The following is a 25,832-nucleotide window of genomic DNA, read 5'->3' as shown; positions in this document are numbered from 1 at the left end:
CTGACTGGGCAGTGGGTGACTGGTGGCTGTGGGTGCAGTAGGGGAAGGGGCTGCTCACAAGTTTTGGATTCCCCAAGGCTTGCAGGGTGCTTGGGGATGGAGAACTAAACCACTACACACCAGAAGATGGAGAACTAAACTAGTAAACACCTAGGGTTGGAGAACTAAACCAGTATACTCCATGGGATGGTGAACTAAATCACTGCACTCTAAGGTGTCACTAGACACCAAGTCTTGGAATCTCCAAGGCTTGCAGGACAAACCTCTATATCTAACACTTCCTCCACTGCTTCTGCCTTCTCCACCTCCTCTAGGGTCTCCACCTGCGCACTCAACCACTCCCTTAATGAGACACGTGTTCCAACAGTTCTATAGTACTTAAATTAATACGCCTTGGAGATCGCAGTCGCACAGCTCAAGAGTTGTGGACAGCTATCCAGGCTGAGTTTGAGCAATGGATGTCTCCACTGAACCTGGAGCCAAGGAAGGCCGTGTGCAATAACGTTGCGAACCTGGTGGCGGCCTTATGACTGGGCAACCTCACACACGTGTCTTGCATGACTAACATCCTCAACCTGGTGGTACAGAAATTTCTCCGACCACTATCCCGGCCTGGATGCGCTGCTGCAGAAACCACGGTTGCTGTGTGCTCACTTCCATTGTTTGCCCCCTGCGGTTCATTGACTTGCATCACTACAGAGATCTTTTGGCCTACTGGTTAACCGGTTGACATGAGATGTGCCGACATGGTGGAATTCCACTTTGCACATGTTGCAGCGACTGTGGCAGCAGTGACAAGCCCTGGTGTAGTATGTAATTTTGCATAGCCTGGACCAACGCAGTACAGGCGTGGTGCAAATCACGCTTACATAGTGGACACAGAGGAAATACCTCTGCACCCTTCTGCACAGTTTTGAAATGGCTACTAAGATGGTTAGCGCTGACGATGCCGTCATCAGCATCACTATTCCGGTCATCTACATGCTGGAACACACTTTGAACAGTGTGCGGGAGGAGGTGGTGGTCCCAGAGGAAGAGGAGAAAGCAGAGGAGCATGCGGAAGGGATAAAAATATCTAAGTTCCAGACCGTAATCGCACAGGCGGGTGCCAAAGGAGGGTGGATTACAGCGATTCAGGGGGGCTGATGGTACCAGACAAACTGTTACTGAAGGTGCAGTAGCCGAGGAACAAATGGAGGAGGATGATGAGAAAGAGGTGATGGGTGCGCAACAGTCAGGAGCTGAAGAGGATAATGATCCCCTCTCTGTTGTCCATGATTGGCGGGGGGAGACGGAGGAAGCAAACTTGAGTGTTACTCCGCCACCAACACACCATGGACTTCGACCTCATGGAAGCGCCCAACACATGAGCACCTTCTTGCTGCACTATCTGCAACATGATTGTTGCCCGTATTGTTAGGATTAGAAATAGTGCTGACTACTGGGTTGCCATTCTGTTAGATCCATGGTACAAGAGTAAATTTTGCCAGATGCTTCCCCCCTTTGTCATGGCTTCTGTGCCTGTTGCTGCTAATGTTACTAAAAAATTTTTGAAATGTAGAGACTCCAAGTTGGGTCTCCATCTGATGGATTGCCTGTAGTGAAAGGGGTGTCAGAGCCCCATTGTACTATTTCTGCTCTGGGGAAATTGATAATGTCTGTAAAGTGCTGTGGAATTAATGGCACTACACTATATAAGTGAGTAAAATAAATAAATAAAAAAATTTATGTCACTTTAGTGGTGTCTGCCCTGAATTTTTGGAAATGTTTGGACTCAAAGTTGGGTCTCCTTCATGTGTGTTACCTGAATTTGGCAGGGCTCTTAGAGCACCAGGCCTACTCCTGTCACTCATCCCTGTGTTACTGATCAAAGTTTAAGCTAGAAATACTGGTCCAAGCCCTGTCCCAAGCTGAAATGTGGCCTGGTTTCAGGACCTCGCTATTAGCAGAAAGAATTTAGAGTTTCAAATGTAGACTCCTGCCTGACCAAAAATATTACCAGTACAAAATATTTCTATGCACAAATGTGGCCTTGTTTCAGGACCACGCTATTAGCAGAAAGAATTTAGAGTTTCAAAGGTGTACTCCTGCATGGAGCACAATATTAGCAGCACAACACAGTTATATGCTGAAATGTGGCTTGGTGTCTCTGGACCACACTATTAGCAAAAAGGATTGGAAGGTCGATTTCACTGCCATACAGGATCCTATCTATCTAAACTAGCTGACTGTCAAGCAACTAGCTAGCTAACTATCTCACTATCCAGTAGCAGCAGCAGGAGCAGCCTCTCTGCACTGTTACACTGACAAAATGGTGCCAAAACAACATGTCCGCTTTTTATATTCGGCAGCCAATCACACAAGCCCTTGTATCTGGCTGTTGTGGATGTTTTTTGTGCCCTGATTGGCTGCTGGAATCTCCACACATCAAGTTAAGAGATTCTTAATTTGTTTAACAGTCCATCACTCCTCTGACCTCTCCTCACCCCCTCCCTTTATCAAACACATTTCCCCCCCACTCATCATACAGCACCACTATCTTAGCTAATGTCCTAAAAAAGCATTAGTGGAAACACGATCATTTACCACACTTTGGCCCAATTTTGCTGATTGAGGAAAAACGCTCGGGGGGGTCCGAACACAAATCCGAATGTGCAATGTACGTGCTGACTTTGAGATTGGCAAATTTTTTCCAAACACGTTCACTCATCTCTGCTAGAGACGTCACTGGTAAGTCAGTGTGTTACCTGTACACTTACACTATACAATATATAAGAGCTCCTGTGTATAATGTCACTGGTGAGTCATAATTACCTGTATACTGCCACTATACACTGTATACACTATGTACAGAGCTCCTGTGTATTATGGCACTTATGTTAATATTAGTATTGTGTTTTTTTTTTATTAATGATCAGTATTGTAGTATTCAGTCACTATGTGGTGGTAATATGTGGTCTGGTCATGGTGTGATGGTATGTGTTCCTTGTATGTGGTATTATTCGGTCACTATGTAGTAGTAATATGTGGTCTGATCATGGTGTGACAGTATTTATTCCTTTGTACAGTACAGACCAAAAGTTTGGACACACCTTCTCATTTAAAGATTTTTCTGTATTTTCATGACTATGAAAATTGTACATTCACACTGAAGGCATCAAAACTATGAATTCACACATGTGGAATTATACACTTAACAAAAAAGTGTGAAACAACTGAAAATATGTCTCATATTCTAGGTTCTTCAAAGTAGCCACCTTTTGCTTTGATGACTGCTTTGCACACTCTTGGCATTCTCTTGATGAGCTTCAAGAGGTAGTCACCGGAAATGGTCTTCCAACAATCTAGAAGGAGTTTCCAGAGATGCTTAGCACTTGTTGGCCCTTTTGCTTTCACTCTGCGGTCCAGCTCACCCCAAACCATCTCGATTGGGTTCAGGTCTGGTGATTGTGGAGGCCAGGTCATCTGGCGTAGCCTGCCATCACTCTCCGTCTTGGTCAAATAGCCCTTACACAGCCTGGAAGTGTGATGGTCCAACTAAAAGCAAACCGGATGGAATAGCATGCCGCTGCAAGATGCTGTGGTAGCCATGCTGGTTCAGTATGCCTTCAATTTTGAATAAATCCCCAACAGTGTCACCAGCAAAGCACCCCCACACCATCACACCTCCTCCTTCATGCTTCATGGTGGGACCCAGGCATGTAGAGTCCATCCGTTCACCTTTTCTGCATCGCACAAAGATACGGTGGTTGGAACCAAAGATCTCAAATTTGGACTCAGACCAAAGCACAGATTTCCACTGGTCTAATGTCCATTCCTTGTGTTCTTTAGCCCAAACAAGTCTCTTCTGCTTGTTGGCTGTCCTTAGCAGTGGTTTCCTAGCAGCTATTTTACCATGAAGGCCTGCTGCACAAAGTCTCCTCTTAAGAGTTGTTGTAGAGATGTGTCTGCTGCTAGAACTCTGTGTGGCATTGACCTGGTCTCTAATCTGAGCTGATGTTAACTTGCGATTTCTGAGGCTGGTTACTCAGATAAACTTATCCTCAGAAGCAGAGGTGACTCTTGGTCTTCCTTTCCTGGGGCGATCCTCATGTGAGCCAGTTTCTTTGTAGCGCTTGATGGTTTTTGCAACTGCACTTGGGGACACTTTCAAAGTTTGCCCAATTTTTCGGACTGACTGACCTTAATTTTTTAAAGTAATGATGGCCACTCATTTTTCTTTACTTAGCTGCTTTTTTCTTGCCATAATACAAATTCTAACAGTCTATTCAGTAGGACTATCAGCTGTGTATCCACCAGACTTCTGCACAACACAACTGATGGTCCCAACCCCATTTATAAGGCAAGAAATCCCACTTATTAGACCTGACAGGGCACACCTGTGAAGTGAAAACCATTACCACTGACTACCTCTTGAAGCTCATCAAGAGAGTGCAAAGCAGTCATCAAAGCAAAAGGTGGCTACTTTGAAGAACCTAGAATATAAGACATATTTTCAGTTGTTTCACACTTTTTTGTTAACTATATAATTCCACATGTGTTAATTCATAGTTTTGATGCCTTCAGTGTGAATGTACAATTTTCATAGTCATGAAAATACAGAAAAATCTTTAAATGAGAAGGTGTGTCCAAACTTTTGGTCTGTACTGTATGTGGTATTATTCGGTCACTACGTGGTGGTAATATGTGGTCTGGTCATGGTGTGACTATTTGTTCCATGTATGTGGTGGTATTTGGTCACTATGTGCTAGTAATATGTGGTCTGGTCATGGTGTGATGGTGTTTGTTTCTTGTATGTGGTATTATTTGGTCACTATTTGATGGTAATATGTGGTCTCGTCATGATGTGATGGTATTTGTTCCTTGTATGTGGTATTATTCTGTTATTATATGGTGGTAATATGTGGTCTGGTCATGGTGTGACGGTATTTGTCTCTTGTATGTGGTATTATTCGATCACTATGTGGTCTGGTCATGTTGTGGTGGTATTTATAACCTGTATGTGGTATTATTCACGACTAAACTAGAAGAAGAGGGGATGGGAAGAAAAACACCGGACACGAACATGCAACCAAAGAACATACTAATGAAAGATATTAAGTGCGACAAAGAAGGTTCAAGACAAGATACTTGGAAGGGAGGTAAGAAAATTTCAAATACAATCCACAGGGAGAAGATTGGAACAAAACAAAATCGTGTAAACTGCGTGCTAGCAAATGCCAGAAGCCTGACAAACAAGATGGATGAACTGGAAGCAGAAATATCTACAGGTAACTATGACATAGTGGGAATAACCGAGACATGGTTAGATGAAAGCTATGACTGGGCAGTTAACTTACAGGGTTACAGTCTGTTTAGAAGGGATCGAAGAAATCGGAAAGGGGGTGGAGTCTGTCTATATGTAAAGACGTGTCTAAAGCCTACAATACGGGAGGATGTATGGAAGGGAAATGAGGAGGTCGAGTCCTTATGGGTGGAGATACATGGGGCAAAAAACAATAATAAAATTATCACAGGAGTCTGTTATAAACCACCAAACATAGCAGAAGCCACGGAAAGTCTATTAATGAGACAAATAGACGAAGTAGCAAAAAATAACAAGGTGATTATTATGGGGGACTTCAACTACCCCGATATAGACTGGGAAACCGAAAGCTGTAGATCTCAGAAAGGAAGCAGGTTTCTGTCAATTATCAAAGACAATTATTTGTCACAACTTGTGCAGGAACCAACTAGAGGGACGGCCCTTTTAGACTTAATATTAACTAACAGGCCAGACAGAATAACTGAGGTGCAGGTCGGGGGGCACCTGGGAAATAGTGACCACAACATTATACAATTCCACATGTGCTTCAGTAGGGTGCCCAGCAAGGGAGTCACAAAAACACTGAACTTCAGGAGGGCAAAGTTTGATCAGCTAAGAGATGCCCTTCACCTTATAGACTGGGATAGTATCTTTAGTAATAGGAGCACAGATAGAAAATGGGAAATTTTCAAAACAGTCCTACATAGTCACTGTAGAAGGTACATACCTTATGGGAATAAAAGGGCTAGGAATAGGAGGAAGCCAATGTGGCTAAATAAGGAAGTCAAGAGGGCAATGAAAAGCAAAAAAAGGGCTTTCGGTAAACTTAAACAAGAAGGCAGCGAGGAAGCGCTAATATCTTATAGGGAAAAAAACAAAATCTGTAAGAAACAAATAAGAATAGCAAAAGAGGAGACAGAGACTAATTGCCAAGGAAAGTAAAACAAATCCCAAACTGTTCTTTAACTATATAAACAGTAAAAGGATTAAAACTGATGGAGTTGGCCCATTGAAAAATAACCTGGGTAAAATCATAGAGGGCGATGAGGGTAAAGCAAACCTACTCAATAGCTTCTTCTCCACTGTTTTCACAAAAGAAAACAATTTATCGGAGGAAATGCAGAGTGATAAAGTAAACCCTCCGCTAAATATCATCCACCTAACCCAGGAGGAAGTTCAGAAACGCCTAAATAATATCAAAATAGACAAGTCACCAGGCCCAGATGACATACACCCCCGGGTACTAAAAGAATTAAGTAATGTGATCGACAGACCGCTGTATCTTATATTCAAGCACTCTTTATGGACAGGGACTGTCCCACTTGACTGGCGCCAAGCAAATGTGCTACCAATATTCAAAAAGGGGTCTAAAAGTGACCCTGGGAACTATAGACCAGTAAGCTTAACGTCTGTTGTGGGTAAATTGTTTGAAGGATTTCTTAGAGATGCTATTGTAGAATATCTTAATGATAATAACTGTCTAACTCCATATCAACATGGATTCATGAGGGATCGCTCCTGCCAAACAAACCTGATCGCCTTCTACGAGGAGGTGAGCTCACAGCTGGAGAGGGGGGGGAGTCAGTGGATGTTGTATACCTTGACTTCTCCAAAGCGTTTGATACCGTGCCACACAAAAGGTTGTTATATAAAATGAGAATGCTTGGTCTGGGGGATAATGTGTGCAAGTGGGTAAATAGCTGGCTGAGTGATAGAAAGCAGAGGGTGGTTATCAATGGAGTAAGCTCAGGGTGTGTCAGGGTTACTAGCGGGGTGCCTCAAGGGTCTGTTTTGGGCCCTATATTATTTAATATATTTATTAATGATCTAGTGGAAGGGTTGCATAGTAAAATAGCAATATTTGCAGATGATACTAAACTTTGTAAAGTAGTTAATACAGATGAGGATAGGGCACAGCTACAGGAGGATTTAGATAAATTGGGGAACTGGGCCAAAAAATGGCAAATGGGGTTCAATGCCGATAAATGTAAGGTCATGCACATGGGAAAGAAAAACAGCAGTCACCCATACATATTAAATGGGAAACCGTTGGGGAAATCTGACATGGAGAAGGACCTGGGCGTCTTGGTTAATAGCAAATTAAATTGGAGTGCCCAGTGTCAGGCAGCAGCTGCGAAGGCAAATAGAGTCATGGCATGCATCAGAAGAGGAATAGGGGCATATGATGAGAACATTGTTCTTCCTCTGTATAAAGCGCTGGTAAGGCCGCACTTAGAATATTGTGCACAGTTCTGGGCTCCGGTGCTCAGGAAAGACATATTGGAGCTAGAGAGGGTTCAAAGGAGGGCGACTAAGGTAATAAAGGGAATGGAGGGACTAGAATACCCAGAGAGGTTGTCAAAATTAGGCCTATTTACGTTGGAAAAGAGAAGGCTTAGGGGAGACCTCAAACATGTATAAATACATCAGGGGGCAGTACAGAGATCTCTCCCATGACCTGTTTATACCAAGGATGGAGACAAAGACGAGGGGGCACACTATGCGTCTGGAGGAAAAGAGGTTCCTGCACCAGCATAGAAGGGGATTCTTTACGGTCAGAGCCGTGAGACCCTGGAACTCTCTGGGAGAGGAAGTGGTGATGTCCAACTCACTTAATGAGTTCAAGAGAGGCCTGGACGCCTTTCTTGAGAACAATAAAATTACATCTTATGCTTAGTTAATTAATTAATCCAGGGATTTAATCTGACTGCCAGATTGGTGTCGGGAAGTGAATTCTTCCTCAATGATGTAAATTGGCCTATACCGCATGTTTTTTTTTTTTTGCCTTCCCCTGGATCAACGCTGCGGAATAGCTGCAGTGCACAAGAAATAGGCTGAACTGGATGGACGCTTGTCTTTTTTTGGCCTTATAAACTATGTAACTATATGGAAGGTTTGAGGGGTGGAGTCGGATCTCAGGTGGGGCCTTGGCGGAGTCTTAAGGGGCCAAAATTTTTGCCAGTATGGGACCCTGAAATTCCTGGTGGCAGCCCTGTATACTGTATTACAAAGTTTCTCATTTTCATGTGTACTATTGATTTATTGAATAAAACTTTAGTAAATGGCAGGTACTGTTTATGGGATTAAAGCAGTATCTACTATGATTCCCAGCCATTGACAGCCACTGAATTAGATAATGTCTAGTTTTAAGTGTTTTGCATCTTTTTTTGTTTGCATTCATTTCATTATTCTATTTGCGCCTTTTATGTAGTTTATTTTATATGTCAACTGTTTTCTTTGCTTTTCGCACTGTGGTCGAAATCTAGCAATTTCAGATTTTCTAACCTGATTCATCAATTGCAAATTTTTAAAAAGTAGCAACATTAGGACAAATTTCCCCCCTGGTGTATTTTTTAATACGCCAACAATTTTGTGCAGTTTTTTTGACTTTTCGGCACCAACCTGCAACTTTTGTTGCCTATTGTCGCAAAGCAGTTCAAGACAAGAATAAAGCCCATCTTTTTGACTTTGAGCAAAATTCATGAATCGTGTACACCATTTTGATGAATTTGCCGCCAAAACCGTCAACTAATACCGCAAGACAAAAAAGGAAAGTGACTTAAAAAAATGGAAATGATGAATTTGGTCGTTTATCTTTTACACTTTGAAAGTTTTACTTTTTTGAATAAAAAAAATAGTCTTAGGGAGAAAACATGTCTTATTTGTGTTTTACAATTTTTTTGTAAATCAAATATGGAAGAATTATCCTGTTTCAACCCTGAATTGAAGTAATTGTTTAACAATAAAATATTTATAGAGTAAGGCATGGAATAGGAATTTACACATCTTTGTATATACCACAAGAATCATCATGATAGATTATGACCGGTGTGAGTAAATGAAATTAAGGCTAAACAAAATCTCTTGCCATTTATTTCTTTTATTATTTATACAGCACCGGTCAAAAGTTTGGACCACAGCTGGACTGGCCATCTGGCAATTCTGGCAAGTGTCCGATAGGCCGATCTTGCAGAGGGCTGCATTGACCCTCAACACTTTCAACAGTATCAGGGCCTTAAGGACGCAAATGCTGTTAAAACCTATAGTGGAGCAGAGAGCCTGTGGCTCTGTTTTGTACCACTTACTCAGGAAAGCCGCACACAACTTCCGATCTGCAAGGCTTTAAGATGGCATCACTACATCATTCTGCCTATGCTGGTCCAGAGAGTGTGGAGGAGCGTGTTACTGCTCAGTGTGAAAGTGAAGTGAGGTTAATATTAGTTTATTTTTATTTTTTGACATACACAGGGGGATTTCATTATCATTTTATTATTATAAAATTACATAATGAGGGGGTCAATATTAAGAGCAAATACAATGGGGAGGGTCATTATTACAGGGAGGTACAATGTGGGTCATTATTAAAGTGAAACTGTCACCATAAAAAAGCGCTATTAACCCGCAGATATGGGGTTAATCTGCAGGTTAATAGCATTATTAACCTGCTCAGCGTTCGCACTTAGCCGAATGCTGCAGCGAGAAAGTAAACTTTATTATCCCCGCCAGCATTCCTGTTTGAGTCACGGGGGAAGCGGCGATGCGGGTTAATTCACCGCTCTGAGTATACTTAGCGGCGGCTGTAGCCATGCCCCTAGCCCTGTGTATACTCAGAGCGGTGACTGAGCCCACGCCAGTGCCGCCCCGAGACTGAGACCAGAATGCCTCCGGTGGGGAGGAGGGAGGGAATAAAGTTCATTTTCTCCCGACAGTGTTCGGCTAAGTGCGGGCACCGGGCAGGTTAATAACGCAACTAACCTGCAGATTAACCCCATATTTGCAGTTTAGTAGCATTTTTTCTGGTGACAGGTTCCCTTTAAAGGGAAACAGTCACATCCAGAAAAACTATTTGCCTTCAGATATATAGGTAATCTGCAGGTAAATAATATTTAGATCTTGTGTGGCTATCCTACTAGAGCAGAGGCTACAGGGAGAAAATAAAGTTTAATTCCCCTTGCAGCTGGTCGCTTCCAATAATGGGTGATGCAGGAAGTGGTTACAGTCACCACTCAATATACAGTGAGCACACTGTAATCCCTCTCCATCATCCAGCAGGCTGGATGACTTTATACTGAATGTATATCCTCTGCTTATGTACTATGTAATATTAGTACCTTTACCTATGTCTTTTCTAGTTTAACTAAGTCTTTTCTTGGTTTCTTGGATCCCTAAAAGGGGTTGTTGGGTCGAAATCGATAAGTCTGCAGTCACTCTGTGTGGTGACTGCAGACTTATGACTCCTCCCAGTGCACGCACTGTGCGCTGCAGGGATTCACTTGTTTCTGAGCCAGAACTGGAGGCATTATACATACTCCCAGCCTGAACCTGTCCAGTGGGCGTGGCTTCGCTCCGTATGGACAGGCTCTGGCCAGAAGTATGTATAACTCATACATACCCGCTGGTACCGCTTGAATCCCCGCAGTGCACAGTGCGTCCGCTGGGGGGGAATTCATAAGTCTGCAGTCACACAGAGTGCATACTTCATACCCATTAGGCTCTGAACCTTATGTTTGTGACTTTGGAATTGTATTATATTGTTTTTGTCTACTCCTGTTGCTGTGTATACCATTCTGCGTTTGTTGCCAATTTTATCAGGTGACTCATTTTTTAATATACAGTGCTCATCATAAATGAGTACACCCCAACATATTTGTCAGAAAACCTTTAGTTTCTTTTCAGAATCAACATTTTCTATTGGATCCCATACTATAAAATACTCCCACAAATATGAGTTATTGATTGCAAATAAGATTTGTTATTTTGCACATACAAAAAAGTAATTTTCCTAATACATTATTTCAAGACCATGTTGCAAAAATGAGTATACCCATATGAAAGTTTTAGGAGCAAAACTAAGCTTAAGGCTGTGTGCCCACGATGCGTTTTTTAAGTGTTTCCGCAGCAGCATAAACGCTGCAGAAACGCTTAAAAAAAAAAACACATGGTAGAAGGCCTGCCATGTTCCCCAATGCGGAAAAAAAACGCAGCACTACCAATTATTTTGCAGAAACGCTGTGTTTTTTGCCGCCATTGACTTTCATTGGAACGCTTGGATTCCACATCACTGGATCTGTACATGCGGAATCCAAGCGTTTCAATGTGCGGATGGTACCCGGGTCTGGAGGAGAAGAGACTCTACTCTGGACCCGGGTACCATAGAACCTGTAAAAAAAAGAATAAAATAAAAAAAATAAATATTATATTTACCTTCTGATGGCCCCCGGTCTCCTTGTCTTTGCTTGCCGGTAGCTCACGGTGGACTGAAGGACCTGATCTGACGTCATCTAGTCATGTGACGGGTCACGCGACGCTGATGTCGGCAGGTCCTTCAGTGTACCGCGAGCTGCTGGCAAACCAGGACGGAGCGAATAAAGACTCCGGGGGCCATCGGAAGGTAAGTATAGATTTATTTTTTTATCATTCTTTAAGGTCACACTATATAAATCCATGCGTTTGCATGGATTTATATAGTGTGACCAAGTTATCAAGCACTTTCCAAGTGATGTACATTCCGCATGCGTTTTTTCTGCCAGGGAGATGTAGAAATGCTCAGGAAAAAAAACAGAGCATTTCTGCATCGTGGGCACATAGCCTTAGTCTACAAAATTCTAATTAACAAGAATTCAAGAGGTGCCCAGCAGACAGATGACTTCCAAAGGGCGTTACTTAACAAAGAAAACCCCTTCCCATCTAATGTTGTCAGCAATGGCACCACATGGAAGAGAAATGTCACAAGACCTGAGAAAGAAAATAATTTCTTTACACAAGAAAGGTGAAGGCCACAGAAAGGTCAGCAAAGCTTTACTTATCAGTCATAATATTGTTTCAAAAGAGTACAAAAATTTAACAAAGATGGAACCATCTCACAGAGACATCCAGGATGACCATGGAAGTTAACACTTAAACAGGAGTGTCTTCTGATGAGAAGGGTTGAAGAAAATCAACATACAAGTTTAATGCAGTTTCACAAATGGAGAAGAAAGTTAAACCAGGCTGAGTGTTCTTTGTTTCTCTTTATACAATATGGCGTACACTACAAGGAATTGCATGCATGGGTGTTGTCCATGAAGGAAGTCTCTCCCAAAGTCCATGCACAAAAAAGTCCACCTACAATTTGCCAGGGCCCTTCCTGAAAAAATTGAAATTTTTTTCTGGAAATGATGGCTTTAAAACTGCATGGCATCACAAAAGTGAGGATTACAAACAGGGGTGTACATAGGAATCATGGGGCCCCATAGCAGAAGGATTAATTGGGCCCCCCCCCCCCCAAAAAAAAAGTAAATAATTGTCGGGGTCACCAAAGATCAGATCTCACAACTTTCCATCCTTTACATAGTAATTTTCCTCCTGCTGACGTCCTAGATCTCTCTTTCATTGCCCCATAAAGTGTGATGCCAATAAAAGGACCCCCCCAAACACAGTATGAAACCCCCATGGTGAATTCCTCCACATGCACAGTATAATGACCCTACTGTACCCCACCTCAACTCCCAGGGTAAAGTATGCTGACTCCAACACAGTATGATCCCCCAACTGTGAGCCGCTAGAGAGGATGGTACATAATAAGGGACGGCGCTATACATAATAAAAGAGGAAACTATATAACTAAGGATGGCGCTATACATAATAAGTGAGTAGACTATATATTAAGGGACTGTGCTATACATAAGGCTACATTCCTGCATCTGTGTGCAGTGTCGGTGTGCTGCCCTGTTTTACCGACGCATTGAGCATGTCCTATTCTAATCCTCAAAATCGGATCAGAACAGAACATTCTCTGACCCTCACAGATCTCATTCTCAGATCCGTGATTTTCATGGATGTGTGAATGGATCTATAAAACTGTACGAGTCCGTGGACCATCCGATAAAAAGATCTGGCAGCACACGGACATTTCACACAAATGTGAGAATGTGGCCTAAGGGATTTTACAGATAACATTATTACTTCAAGTCACACAGTGCAGATATAGAATAATATTTACATCCAGGCACTTACCGCTGACGTCTCATTTGATCGGAGTCGGTTTCTGCTGCTTCTTCTCCATCTGGTCAGACCTTCATGTCGACATCTCCCAGCCACGACTTGTCTTGTCACGATCTCCAGCCTAGAAAATAACAAGGTCATACATTGTATGCATACATGTGTCTCCCCCACACTGCGTCCTCGAGTACAGATATGTAAACCCCCCCCCCCATTAATATACTATTAGACCCTTAGTAATCATAATATAAAGTGATAAGCTGCACTGTGCCCCCCATTAACTATAATCTGCACCGGCCACTAATATAAATTATTCAGTCTCTGTGACTCTCCCCAATTAACTGTAAGGCTATGTGTACACGGAAAACATACAAGGCTTCACAGTACAAGCAAAGTGAAACCCCCATAATTGCTCTCTCCCAGCACCCCCATCATTGCTCTCTCAGCACCCCCATCATTGCTCTCTCCCAGCCCTCCCATCATTGCTCTCTCCCAGCACCCCCCCATCATTTCCTCTCAGCACCCCCCATCATTACTCTGTCCCAGCACCTCCATCATTGCTTTGTCCCAACACCCCCATCATTGCGTGCTCCCAGCAACACGTCATTGCTCTCTCCCAGCAACACGTCATTGCTCTCTCCCAGCAACACGTCATTGCTCTCTCCCAGCAACACGTCATTGCTCTCTCCCAGCAACACGTCATTGCTCTCCCCTTCCCCACCATCCCCATCATTGCTCTCCCCAGCCCCATTATTGCTCTTCCCAGCCCCATCATTCTTCTCCCCAGCCCCATCACTGCTCTTCCCAGCCCCATCAGCCCCATTATTGCTCTCCCCAGCCCCATCATCTCCTTTATTCCTCTCCCCAGCCCCACTATCCCATCAATGCTCTCCCCAGCCCCACCATCCCCATCATTGGTCTCCCCAGCCCCATCATTCCTCTCCCTAGCCCCATCATTGCTCTCCCTAGCCCCACCATTCCATTATTCCTCTCCCCAGCCCCATCAACCCCATTATTCCTATCCCAAGCCCCATCAGCCCCATTATTGCTCTCCCCAGCCCCATCAGCCCCATTATTGCTCTTCCCAGCCCCATCATTGCTCTCCCCAGTCCCATCAGCCCCATTATTGCTCTTCCCAGCCCCATCATTCCTCTCCCCAGCCCCACCATCCCACCATTGCTCTCCCCCACCTCCCCTCCCCAGCATTTCAGTAAAACCCCCCCCCCAAAAAAAAAAACAACAACTTACCTCAGCTCGCTCCCCTGCAGCAGCATCCTCCTGGTTGCCGGCAGCTTTCTTCCTGACCCAGGCGCGCACTGCATGATGACGTCATCAAGCTGCGCGCGCCTGGGTCAGGGAGGAAGCAGAGGACGAACCCTCCAGCTCCGCTACTATTCTCCTCCTGACAGCAGCGGAGCTGCAGGGATCGCTCCCTGACCGCCACGTGCAGGGAGCAGCTGCACCTTGCGGGCCCCTTGGTGCAGCTGCATGGTGGGGACCCGGCACAGCTGCACCGGCAGCGGTATGTCCACCCCTGGACTGCTATGGGGCTATGAGATTTTTTTTTAAAAAATGTTGAAAATTTCATTTTTATCTTTTTACCATATGAATACCATCAACATGTCTATTGATCCTGTGATTTACACAAATCTATGACTTTTCCCCCTTGATGTTACCTTTAAGAGCTGTAAGCTACTTCAGGACTTGCTGCTATGTAGATCTAAATGTGGGAAACAGAGCGCACAATAGGGTGATACCCTATGGAGGGAGAGTAAGAGAGTGCTGGTTACACTCACCTGGTGGAGTTGTGACAGGCACATCTCCTATGTAGGCATGAAGAAAAACAGCTGCTGCTGCCCCATGGGTGGTGGATAAATGCTCCAGGAGATACTGGATCCAGTTGGATGAACACGTAAGTGGGCTGCGCTGCTGGAGTAAATCAATTCTTCAGAGATGATGATGAGGAAAAGGCTTTTTATTCACAATGCGTTTCAACGCCATACCAGCGTCTTTTTCAAGTTAAAAAAACAAATGTGTACAGCATGAGAATGGATGGGTTTTTAAAGGCCCAAAATGGATGCCAGTTACATAGGGAACACCCACAGGAACACTTAAACCAATAGGAAAATTAGGAAGGGGAGGGACGTTCAACTAGCAATGAGAGATTGACTGAAAAAAAAAAAAAAAAAAGAGGGACCATCCTTAATACTGATAAAATGTAAACAGTTAAATGATTACAATGTGGGAGAAGTGGGATAAGAACCCAGAATGAGGCAGTGAATAGAAGCCAGTAAGGGCCCCGTCACACTAAGCGATGCAGCAGCGATCCCGACAACAATACGACCTGTCAGGGATCGTTGCTGCATCGCTAATACATCGCTGGTGAGCTGTCAAACAGGCAGGCTCACCAGCGATCAGGGGAGCAACGATATCGTGGAAAGAATCGTTCCACGATGTCCTGCTCCCGTTACCAGCCTGCTGCAAGCAGGAGCAGGCTGGTAACTATGGTAAACATCGGGTTACTAAGTGCGCGTGTGCCCCTAGTAACCCGCTGTTTACCATGGATACCACTCTGCTACGGTGCGCGGGAGCCTCCGTGCACCGTAGCAGAGTGGTATCCATGGTAAACAGCGGGTTACTAAGTGCGCGCGTGCCCCTAGTAACCCGATGTTTACCATAGTTACCAGCCAGATCGTTGGTCCCGCTGGTCACACACAGCGATGTGTGCTGGCCAGCGGGAGGCCAACGACCAAAAAATGGTCCAGGACACTTTGCAACGATCAGCGACCTCACAGCAGGGGCCTGATCGTTGCAAAGTGTCACACACAGCGACATCGCTGGTGAGGTCGCTGGTGAGTCACCAAAACCGTGACTCAGCAGCGATATCGCTAGCGATATCGCTGTGTGAGACGGGGGCTTAAGTGAATATTTAACAGGTGAGCCACCCAGGCAAATGTGGGAAAGGGGACAAAGGAAAAAGGGGAAATGCACATATAAATGGTACCACATAAATAAAAGACAAATTGTTGAGGAGAAGCACTTGGAGTGTAGGAGAAATGTGATTTGAACCTGGGATTTGGCAGTGTATGGACATCAGAACAGTAACATTTAACAGAGGAGCCATCTAGGTGGATGAGGTGAAGGTGATACAGAAAGGGAACTATACTTATAAATGAATAAAAAGGACAAAAATGTTGTGAAGACTGCGGTTTGGAGTGCAGGAGAGTTAAAAAAGGGAGATGAAAAATGAAATGGGGATAATAATATTCATAAATACAAGGAGGGAATAACTTAAAAAAAAAAAAAAACATAAATAAAAAAAAATAAATAAAAAATAAATAAATAATAAAATAATAATAATAAAAAAAAAAATATATAAAGAAATAAAAAAAAATAATTAAAATTGAATTTTCAAGAATGGATAAATTGGATCCAAGATCATGTGTATATTGATTGTTTAGGATAAAACACATTGTGATATAGAATTAAAAATGGGGATATTAATAGAAATTATATTAAAATAACAATCAGAAAAAGTACCTAAGAAAATACATAAAAAAGGGATCTGTGACCCTATGCAACAACTGTGCAGAGCTTAAAATAGAATAAAATAAATAATTAAATAAAAATCTCAGTAATTTCATTGAGTCCATGGGGTTTAGGGGTGCTGATCCTGTATATCCAATATATTTCTTTTCTCTTCAAGGTTTCCATAGGGTTTGGGAAATCAAGGGAAATGGATTCAATTGGTGTGATAGAGATGCCTGTGGCATTCTTACCGTGTACCAATGCGCAATGCCGGGATAAACTGTGCTTCATGAAACCTTTTACAATATTGGAGCGATGAGAGTTAAGCCTTCGGTGTAGTGTCTGGGTGGTCCTGCCCACGTACTGCAGGCCACATTGGCATTCTATGAGGTATATAATGAAGCGAGATTGACAGCTCATATTTGACTTGATAGTAAAAACTTCACCTGTATGGTTAGATTTAAAAGTTTGGGTATTATGTTTAATGCTGTTGCAACAAAGGCATTATCTCGAAAAGCATTTGAAACTCCCATTTCTTTGTGAACGTTTATTGGTGCGTGTACCACTGGGGGTAGTGTGTTTCAGGCGGCTGGGGGCTATGATGTTTCTCAGCGTAGGGGCTCGCCTGAAGGTAACCTTAGGCTGTTTAGGAATGAATGCCGGTACGACGTTGAAACGCGTTGTTAATAAAATGCCTTTTTCATCATCATCATCTCTGAAGAATTGATTCACTTCAGCAGCGCAGCCCAGCTACGTGTTTATCCAACTGGATCCAGGACTTGCTGCTAGGCGTACCTCCTTCAGACCCTTCTCACTTGGTCACTCTGCTTTCTGATCAGTCCTTTGAGCTGGTACTGTCCTTCCCTCTGCATTTCTGTAACTCTTTCTGTCTCAGTCTGTTATTCAGGATCACGCTATCTCTGTCCTGATCTCCATTCTCTCTTGGCACAAAATGGCCTTGCTGTGCCCTCAGATGAAACATCTGCTCTAGCTGCAAGCTAGACCCTGTCTGAGTCACTACCAGGAAGTCCTCTCTGATCCTGCTATATCCTGCCCCTCGCTCTCTGGGCTAGTCCCAACACTTAACTATGTATTACTCTACTCACTGTCTGTTCCTGGGTAGAAGTGAGCTTCCTAACATTACAGTGCAAAACATAACAATACACTACATAACAATTCACATTACACATCACCCTCACAATAACGCATGATATTATACACAGTTCACTCTATATTGTTCACAGCCCTGATGTCTTCAAGGGAAAACAGGACAATATGTCCATCTAATTACACACATGCGCAGAACCATCCCTGGCCTCATCAGAGTCAGAAGTCCCTGCCTAGAGTGAGATTCCTGGGGATTTCAGCACTCACAGCATTGATAAGAAGAAGCTATGAAGACTAGACAGATGATGATGAGGACCTGAGGGACCCGAGAGATGAGTGGTAAGGCAACAATAAGTTGTTATATTTTTAACCTTTTGATGGCTTACTGTTCAACTGCCACCTTTTTGCTGAATCAAATGCTGAAATATCCACATTTTGGCGAATGAATATTTGTGTAAAAATCTAGTAGAATGGAATTCCACTTGAATATATTCGCTCATCTCTTTCAAACCCCACTGCTAGCATGTAAACAGTTTCCTGATTCTAACCAAGTCTCTTTTTGCTTGCATTATGCATTGCTGCAAAACCTACATCACTACATGGAGGAGAGCTGAAAAATCAACACATCCCGCTGCAATTATGGCTGCCATATATTGAACAAAAACCTTCAGAAGAACATGGCACTGTCTGTGCAGGTGTGGTAGGGGGTTCTAAAGGTAAGAACAAAGTTTTCTGATATTAATTGTATATCTATATTGCTAAAGAAGAATATTGTACTGGAAACCATTTACAGTTGTGCTGAAAAGTTTACATACCTTGTTTCAGAGAATATGAATGATAACAAAAAAACATTTTCTCCACTCATGGTTATTGGTTGGGTGAAGCCATTTATTGTCAAACTACTGTGTTTTCTCTTTTTAAATCTTAATGACAACCAAAAACATCCAAATGACCCTGATCAAAAGTTCACATACCCCGGTTCTTAATACCGTGTATTGCCCCCTCTAACATCAATGACAGCTTGAAGTCTTTTGTGGTAGTTGTAGATGAGGTTCTTTAATTTACCAGATGGCAAAGCTGCCCATTCTTCTTGGCAAAATGCCTCCAGTTCCTGTAAATTCCTGGGCTGTCTAACATGAACTGCGCGCTTGAGATCTCCACAGAATGGCTCAATGATATTGAGGTCAGGAGACTGAAATGGCCACTCCAGAACCTTCACTTTGTTCTGCTGTAGCCAATGACAGGTTGACTTGGCCTTGTGTTTTAGATTGTTGTCATATTGGAACGTCCAAGTACGTCCCATGCGCAGCTTCCGGGCTGATGAGTGCAAATTTGCCTCCAGTATTTGCTGATAACGTGCTGCATTCATCTTTCCTTCAACTTTTACCAAGTTTCCTGTGCCTTTGTAGCTCACACATCCCCAACACATCAGCGATCCACCTCCATGCTTTACTATAGGAATGGAGTTCCTTTTATCATAGGCCTTGTTGACCTCTCTCCAAATATAACGTTTATGGTTGTGGCCAAAAAGTTCAAGTTTGGCCTCATCACTCCAAAATTCCCTTGTTCCAGAAGTTTTGAGGCTTGTCTCTGTGCTGTTTGGCATATTGTAGGTGAGATACTTTGTGGCATTTGCACAGTAATGGCTTTCTTCTGGCGACTTGACCATGCAGCCCATTTTTCTTCAAGTGCCTCATTATTGTGCATCTTGAAACAGCCACACCGCTAGTTTTCAGAGAGTCCTGAATTTCAGCTGATGTTATTTGTGAGTTTTTCTTTGCATCCCGAACAATTTTCCTGGCAGTTGTGGCCGAAATTTTTGTTGGTCTACTTGACCGTGGTTTGGTTTTTACAGAGCCCCTGATTTTCCATTTGTTAATCACAGTTTGAATGCTGCTGACTGGCATTATCAATTCCTTGGATATTTTTTGCATCCCTTTCCTGTGTTATACAGTTCAACTACCTTTTCCTGTAGATCCATTGACATTTCTTTTGCTTTCCCCATGACCCACAATCCAGAAACATCAGTGACTGGATGAAAGATGCAAGAGTCTGTCTGCATCCCAGAAACTCACTCAGCTTTTATGCACACACACTGATTACAAGCAAACAGGTCACAGGTGAGAATGTTACCTTTAGTAGCCATTCAAACCCATTTGTGCCAAATTCTGTGCATGTTATCAGGCCAAAATCACCAGGGTATGTGAACTTTTGATCAGGGTCATTTGGATGTTTTTGGTTGTCAATAAGATTTAAAAAGAGAAAACACAGTAGTTTGACAATAAATGGCTTCACCCAACCAATAACCATGAGTGGAGTTTTTTTTGTTATCATTCATATTCTCTGAAACAAGGCCAAGAAAGCAAAAATTCTGCCGGGGTATGTAAACTTTTGATCACAACTGTAAATTGAATTTACTATACTGTTATGTGTGATGATAGAAAGTAATATAAAGATATACTTTTTTCAAGTCCATGAGCAAAATAAAAAAAAGAGAAAACCAAGTAAGTGCATAAGTTAAAAATCTGACTTCATTGTATAAGATCAGGAATATGATTACATTATGTGTAACTGTGTTTGTGGCTCTGGGTGATGACTCAGTATGATGCTTCTCAACCTTGTTATGTTGATCCTAAGTACATTTGCTTACACTTACTGTACGTAGATTGTGTCATTTCCAATAGGACATCAATACATTTCACGATTACAGGTCACTGCCAGTAGAAGGTTAACATTCATTTCTCTGACATTAAGGCAGCCTGCTTCGGTAAAGCAGCTGAAGAGTGGCTTTTGTTATACCCACTATATTCACAATCATGGAACTGTATTGTCGCACAAAGAGGGAGCACATGGCACCAGTCTTATCTATATAGTTTGTTAAATATTGTGTCATTTATTATAGTATCTGAATTAACATGGAGACTTATTTGAGGGAACATTTTCAATAAGTAGATATTTATAAGCACACATTTTACATATTTTATATGGTTCTTTGCAAGGATATTAAAATTCATAAGCTTGATGGTAGGTATGAACGCCATTTGTCTTAAAATTATATGAGAAAAATTTTAAGAATCTAATGCTAACGCTACATGGAAACATAAGCCAGCCATACACATTAGATGACCGTCTCTCCCATACACAGAAGCTTTAATTTGGCCTAGCACTCCTGTGTTCTATATGAGAGAGCCGCTGCCAGACATGTCTGGTGGTGGCTTATCTCTTAGAGAACAAAAAGATTGGTAGTCCAAAATTGGACATGCAGGATCAATAACTTCGCCTACAATCAATTGTCTGGTGCCCCATACATATAAGACTGTTAGCCAAACCCATCTATATTGGTGAATTCAGCTGACATTAGTCTAAAATATATAGGGGACTTTAGTATATGTTGTCTAAGAGATTCATCAATTACACCAGTTACAATGAAACTGACTAGTTGTCAAACAAAACCCTTCCTATACCATTAAATTGTGAAACTATTCTGTAGTGGAGTGCTGGTTAAAGCACCACTCCAGCGTTGTTTTTAATTGCACTGCTGGAGTGGTGCTTAAAATGTTAGTCCCCTGCCCCCTGTCTCATACCAGTTAGAAGCCGCGTTCACAAGTTGGCGCTGCAAGACCAGAGCGGCTTCAAAAATCGGTGAAGACGCCAGAGGATGAGTACATGACCAGAGCCTTACATTTAAAGTGCCATTCCAGCACTGAAAAAAAAACCCTACTATGGTGGTGCTTTAAATAACCCAAGGAGTCCTTGTCTACACTGTATGATTTCCTTTTGACAAGACTCATCAGACTATTAACTTAAGATACTTGTGTGCCCATAAGTTGCCTTGAAGTCCCTAGAGTTCTGTACAATCCTGCTATTATGGAAGTGCTAGACACGTTAAGCATCAGCACATTTTGTGCTATAACTTCAGAGCAGTTGTCGGGGGGAGATATATAAATACAGTATCAGATTGCCAGAAGCAGTGTAAGCCCACCCTTTATCAGAGCAGTAACCTCTGATGAGTGATGCCAAAGAGAATGCATGGGGGGAATTAGGGATATCAAATAGTGATAACTGGCTTTGATATACCATCTTCTTTTGCAGATCACAGATTACTTGACGGAATGTGTGCCAGAGGCAGGGTCTACATAGCTGTCCGTCAGCTTCACACTGACAGATATAACACACTGCACAAAATTGTAAAAAAAAATTTTGCCCTGGCAAAATGCTTTATTTTGTAAAAGAAAGGACACATAACAGGTATCTCTGCAACCATAACAAGCTTACTGCAGAATAGAAATTCTTTTAATATCTCCCCTTCCAAAAAAAAAAAAATAAAAGTTACAGTAATCATTAAGTCTTATGTCCTGTTAGTCCTGCAAAAAAAAAAACCCTTGCAAAATGTTTTATTATGTAAAAAAAAGTACACATAATAGATATCACTGCAACCATAACAACCTTAGCACAGAACAGACATTTTTTAACATCTCAGCTTCCAAAAAAAACACATAAAAGTCAGAGTAATCATTAAGTATTATATCCTGCAAATAAAGCAAAAGAAATAGCTTTCAGAGTATGGCAACACACACACAAAAATATATATTTACAGTGGTGGAAATAAGTATTTGATCCCTTGCTGTTTTTGTAAATTTGCCCACTGACAAAGACATGAACAGTCTATAATTTTAAGGGTAGGTTAATTTTAATATTGACAGCTAGAATATCCAAAAAAAATCAAGAAAATCACATTGTATAAATTAGATACATTTATTTGCATTTTGCAGTGAGAAATAAGTATTTGATCCCCTGCCATCTATTATGAGTTCTGGCTCCTACAGACCAGTTAGACGCTCCTAATCAACTCGTTACCTGCATTGCTGTCTTACATGGTCACCTGTATAAAAGACTCCTGTCCACAGACTCAATTAATCAGTCAGACTAACCTCTACAACATGGGCAAGACCAAAGAGCTAAGGATGTCAGGGACAAGATCATAGACCTGCACAAAGCTGGAATGGGTTACAAAACCATAAGTAAGATCCTGGGTGAGAAGGAGGCAACTGTTGGTGCAATAGTAAGAAAATGGAAGAAATACAAAATGACTGTCAATCGACATCGATCTGGGGCACCATGCAAAATCTGACCTTGTGGAGTGTCCTTGATCATGAGGAAGGTGAGAGATCAGCCTAAAACTACACGGGGGGAACTTGTCAATGATATCAAGGCAACTGGGACCACAGTCACCAAGAAAACCATTGGTAACACATTACGCCTTAAAGGTTTAAATTCTGCAGTGCCCGCAAGGTCCCACTGCTCAAGAAGGCACATGTGCAGACCCGTCTGAAGTTTGCCAATGAACACCTGGATGATTCTGTGAGTTATTGGGAGAAGGTGATGTGGTCAGATGAGACAAAAATTGAACTCTTTGGCATTAGCTCAACTTGCCGTATTTGGAGTAAGAAGAAAGATGAGTACAACCCTAAGAACATCATCATGGAGAACTGGGCCGACTTCGCGGTCGGCTACAGGCTCTACCGTAGGGACGGGCTGCACCTCAATGGGGAGGGTGCAGCGGTGCTGGGGAAGAAGATGGCTAATAGGTTGGAGGAGTTTTTAAACTAGAGACGGGGGGGAAACCAAGGAAATAGGTGGGATGTGAGGCAAGCAAGGGGGAAGGGGAGAAGTGAATATAATGAGGGTGGAGAGGGGGGTGGGGATAGTACAGTTAGATCGTTAGAGAAGAATAGGATGCTAAATAACCCCAAAGTTTTATCTTGCATGCTGATCAACGCAAGAAGCCTGACCAATAAGGCGGATGGGCTGCAGGCGCTTATATCGGAGGAGAGGTATGACATCGTAGGTATAACAGAGACTTGGCTAGACGATAGCTACGACTGGGCGGTAAATTTATTAGATTATAGTTTATTTAGAAGGGACCGGAAACAGGGGAAAGGCGGAGGAGTCTGCTTATATGTAAAGTCATGTCTAAAACCCAGACTAAGGGAAGATATAGGAGAGGGAGAAGAGGGGGTCGAGTCCATGTGGGTAGAGATAGAGGGGGCAAAAAATAATAATAAAATATTACTGGGGGTCTGCTATAAGCCACCAAATATAACAGAGGAGAATGAGAATCTGCTATTAGGACAAATAGACAAAGTAGCAAAACATAATGAAGTGATTGTAATGGGGGATTTCAACTACCCGGATATTGACTGGGAAACAGAAACCTGTAGATCTCAGAAAGGAAAAAGGTTCTTGACAAATATTAAGGATAATTATCTCTCCCAACTAGTGCAGGAACCAACGAGAGGGAAGGCCGTGTTGGACTTAATATTGACTAATAGGCCTGATAGAATAACTGAGGTACAGATAGGAGGGCACCTAGGTAATAGCGACCATAATATTATCGACTTCAAAATGCCCTTCAGTAGGGTTATCAATAAGGGAACAACAAAAACATTAAACTTTAGGAGGGCGAAGTTTGATCAGCTGAAAGAAAGCCTTCAACTTATTGACTGGGACAAAGTTCTTAATCAAAGGAATACGAATAGTAAATGGGAAACCTTCAAAAGAATTCTGAATACTCAGTGCGAGAGATATATACCGTATGGGAATAAAAGGGCCAGAAATAAGAGGAAACCAATATGGTTGAACAAGAACGTAAAAGGGGCGTTAAATAGCAAAAAAGAGGCATTCAAGAGATTAAAACAGGAAAACAGTAAGGAGGCACTAATGTGTTACAAGGAAAAAACGAGAACCTGCAAAAAACAAATAAAAATAGCGAAGGAGGAAACAGAGAAACGTATTGCTAGGGAAAGTAGATCAAATCCCAAACTGTTCTTTACGTATATAAATAGTAAAAGGATTAAATCGGATAATATTGGACCGATAAATAGTGAGGAAGGCAAAATCATAGAGAAAGATGAGGATAAAGCTAATCTATTAAATAAATTTTTTTCGACAACTTTCACAAAGGAAATCGAACTAACAGGAGAAATGAGAAGTGACAAGCTTAATCCTCCACTAAGTATGACAAATCTAACCCAAGCTGGGGTACAGAAACGCCTCAGTAACATTAAAATTAACAAATCACCAGGACCTGATGGCATACACCCAGGGGTACTAAGGGAACTAAGTAATGTGATAGACAGACCGTTATATCTTATATTTAAGGACTCTGTTGAGACTGGGTCTGTGCCACTTGATTGGCGACAGGCGAATGTAGTGCCAATATTCAAAAAGGGAGCGAAAAGTGACGCCAGAAACTATCGGCCGGTGAGTCTGACGTCCGTTGTGGGCAAAATTTTTGAAAGCTTCATTAAAGAGGCAATTACGGAGCATCTTGATGCTAATAATCTTTTAATCCCGAACCAACATGGATTCATGAGGAATCGCTCCTGCCAAACAAACCTGATTGACTTCTACGAGGAGGTTAGCTCTCGAGTAGATCAGGGGGAACCAGTGGATGTCGTGTATCTCGACTTCTCAAAAGCGTTCGATAGCGTGCCACATAATAGGTTGGTATACAAAATGAGAATGATGGGACTGGGGGAAAATGTCTGCAAGTGGGTAGCTAACTGGCTAAAGGATAGAAGGCAGAGGGTGGTTATAAATGGAATATACTCAGATTGGGTAAGCGTCACTAGTGGGGTACCACAGGGGTCTGTACTAGGCCCAATGTTATTTAATATCTTTATTAACGACATAGTCAACGGGATAAATAGTAAAATATCAATATTTGCAGATGACACAAAGTTATGTAAAACAATTAATACAAAAGAGGACAGTGCAGACCTACAGAGGGATTTGGATAAGCTGGGTAGGTGGAGCATTAAATGGCAAATGAGGTTTAACGAGGAGAAATGTAAGGTCATACATATGGGAAGGAAAAATGGAAGTCACCAGTACTCACTGAAAGGGAAAT

The sequence above is a fragment of the Phyllobates terribilis genome, unplaced genomic scaffold, assembly GCF_046119375.1.
Source record: "Phyllobates terribilis strain yellow unplaced genomic scaffold, ASM4611937v1 Scaffold_9__5_contigs__length_417890890, whole genome shotgun sequence".
In the NCBI taxonomy this organism is placed as follows: domain Eukaryota; kingdom Metazoa; phylum Chordata; class Amphibia; order Anura; family Dendrobatidae; genus Phyllobates; species Phyllobates terribilis.
This window is presented reverse-complemented; position numbering follows the sequence as displayed.